Below are 3,300 nucleotides of genomic sequence, written 5' to 3'. Positions count from 1 at the left end.
CGGCCTCCCAAAGTGCTGGGATTACAGGTGTGAGCCACCATGCCCTGCCAAGTTTTTAGTTTTTATTCTACTCTAGTGATATTTTCATTTATTCTACTTTATTTTTTATTTCTTGAGACAGAGTCTCACTCTGTTACCCAGACTGGAGTGCAGTGTGCAATCTTGGCTTGCTGCAACCTCCGCCTCCTGGGTTCAAGCGATTCTTCTGCCTCAGCCTCCTGAGTAGCGGGGATTACAAGTGCCCACCACCATGCCTGGCTAATTTTTGTATTTTTAGTAGAGACAGGGTTTTGCCATGTTGGCCAGTCTCATCTGGAACTCCTGACCTCAGGTGATCTGTCCGCCTCGGCCTCCCAAAGTGCTGGGATTACAGGTTACTTTATGTGTTTTTATTAATGAGAACCACATGTTTTCTTCCTGATTATCCTTTTTCAGAAATGTCCTGGCTACTCTTGTGTTTTTATTTTTATACATGAACTTTAGAATTATGTTGTCAAGTTCCAAAAAAACTGCATTGGAATTGTTGTCTGGTATCATTTTTGCTTCAAATATGGAATACTGAGTTCCATTTGGGGTTCACATTTTAAAGATTTTGACAAGATAGTGAGGACCCCAGAAGGAGGCAGCTACTTGTAAGGATAAGAACGGAATTTACATAAAAATATCATGAAACAGCTCAAAAATAATATTTGTATCTAAAATGTATTTTGTTCCTTTCTCCCGATTTTGAGTTTAGGTCTTCACACTTACTAGGTATCCTTGGGCAATCAATATTTCTTAGTTTCAGTTCCCAAATCGATAAAAGATTGGGGTAAGTCCTAGATAATCTCTAAGATGCCCTCCAACTTGTACATTCCATAATTCTGTAAAATATTTGATGAAGAATACAAGAATTGGTTGTGTTTATCCTTGAGAAGAAAAAAAAACCCTATGCTTAGTGAATGCCTTTAAGTATCAAAGAGTTGCTTTATTGAAAGGAATTAACTTTTTTTTTTTTTGAGACAGAGTTTCGCTCTTGTTGCCCAGGCTGGAGTGCAATGGCGCAATCTCAGCTCACTGCAACTTCTACTTCCCAGGTGCAAGCGATTCTCCTGCCTTAGCCTCCCTAGCTGGGATTACAGGCATGTGCCACCATGCCTGGCTAATTATGTATTTTTAGTAGAGACAGGGTTTTTCCATGTTGGTCAGACTGTTCTTGAACTTCCAAACTCAGGTGATCTTCCCGCCTCGGCCTCCCAAAGTGCTGAGATTGCATGCATGAGCCACTGTGCCTGGCCAGAATTAACCTTTTTTTTTTTTTTATTAAAAGAGGTTATGTAATGGATGTTCAATAGACATTATTAATGTTTATGTGCATTATTGAAGTACTGCATTTACAGAGTTAAAGTAGAAGTGTGATTTAGCATGGTATAATGGAAAAGAAAAACATTAAAACAATCAAAACCAGGTGTAATTGCTAACTCTCTGATTTCCAAGTATGTTTGGTTAGTTTGTTTCTCTAAACCTTGGTTTTTGAATCTGGAGATGAGGATCATAAAACCTACTTTGCATTTAGTTGTGAAGATGAATTTATGTGAAATGCAGAATGAATGCCTGGCACATTGTAGGCATTGAACACATGTTAATTACTCTAATTTTTCCCCCTCTCCCTCCACAGCTGTTAAAGACTTTTGATAGGGTAAAACATGCTATACTACTGAAGGCTTTTGTTTAATTAAATAACTTACCTAGAGAAGCATTATATCAACACAGAGCCCAATACAGTGTCCTGTATGCCAGTGTTATTGATAACAATGATCCAAACATATAGAAAATAAATGTAAATTGGAAGTTTTCCAGGCATGTGAAAGATTATGTAATTTATATGTAAATTGCACCACCAATTACCCAGGTGCCCAAGCCAGCAATCTTACCACCAACATTGACTCCTCTCTTTCATTAACTTCTATATTCAATCATTCACCAACCCCTATTGATTTTACCTACTAAATATTTATTACTCCATCCATTTCTTTGCATCTCCTCTCCCTGGAGATCACCATCATTTCTTAGCTGGATTGATTTAATAATCCTCAAACTAGTGTCTGCCTTTAGCATTGTTTCCCTGGTCTTTTCTCCATAGTGCATCCATCCTGAATTTATCTGATGAATACGTGAATATTTTGAATTTTCCAAGATATGAGGGAGGTCAGTCAGTATATAACGGTTATATATTGTAACTTGATTTTTGTTTGACTCATTTTTAGACTGAAATGAGCAGCTGAATGTGGTGGCTCATACCTGTAATCTCAGCACTTTGGGAGACCGAGGTGGGCGGATCACCTGAGGTCAGGAGTTCAAGATCAGCCTGGTCAACATGGTGGAATCCCATCTCTACTAAAAATACAAAAATTAGCCTGGCGTGGTGGCGGTGCCTTTAGTCCTAGTTACTAGGGAGGCTGAGGCAAGAGAATTGCTTGAACCTGGGAGGCAGAGATTACAGTGAGCCAAGATTGCACCTCTGCACTCCAGCCTTGGCGACAGAGTGAGACGTTCATCTCAACAACAACAACAAAAGAGATGGCTATTAAATCACATACAAAAGTAATTGTTTTTATTCATTAAAAAACATTTTTTTTTTTTCCAGAGACAAAGGTCTATGTTGCCCCAGTCTGGTCTCAAACTCCAGGGCTGAAGTGATCCTCCTGAGTCTCCTGAGTAGGTAGGATTCCAGGTACGAGCCACCCTGTCCTGCTAGAAGTTACAGTTTTTAAAGGTAAGATGTGCTTATATTACATGGGACTTAGAAGGGGCTAATAATTTTTAAAACACTGGAATAAATTTAAGAAAGATTGTTTTAAGATGGGTTATAACTTCACAACCTCATACATGAGTATATTAGATTTGTATAATTTTGAAAATCTTGTACTAAAGCTCTTAAATATGGCTTCTTAGAGCAATGAGTGCTTATTTATGTTTATAAGAAGTTCATGTGAAGTGTGTACTATTATTATAATTGTAACTCTCTAAGGGCTTGAAAATGCACTTTTATCATACCAGTTCATCTGAAAAATTGTAAAAATGAACAGATTTCAATTACCTTCATCAGCTTAAACAATTACGGAGAAGTAGTGGAAGATTTTCATGAGGTACACAATCTCATCCTTAAACCTAATAACTATATACTCTTTTTTTTTTTTTTTTGAGATGGAGTCTTGCTCTGTCGCCTCCAGTGGCGTGATCTCGGCTCACTGCAAGCTCCGCTTCCCAGGTTCACGCCATTCTCCCGCCTCAGCCTCTGGAGTAGCTGGGACTACAGGC

Source organism: Colobus angolensis, unplaced genomic scaffold, assembly GCF_000951035.1.
Source record: "Colobus angolensis palliatus isolate OR3802 unplaced genomic scaffold, Cang.pa_1.0 Scaffold30, whole genome shotgun sequence".
NCBI lineage: Eukaryota > Metazoa > Chordata > Mammalia > Primates > Cercopithecidae > Colobus > Colobus angolensis.
This window is presented reverse-complemented; position numbering follows the sequence as displayed.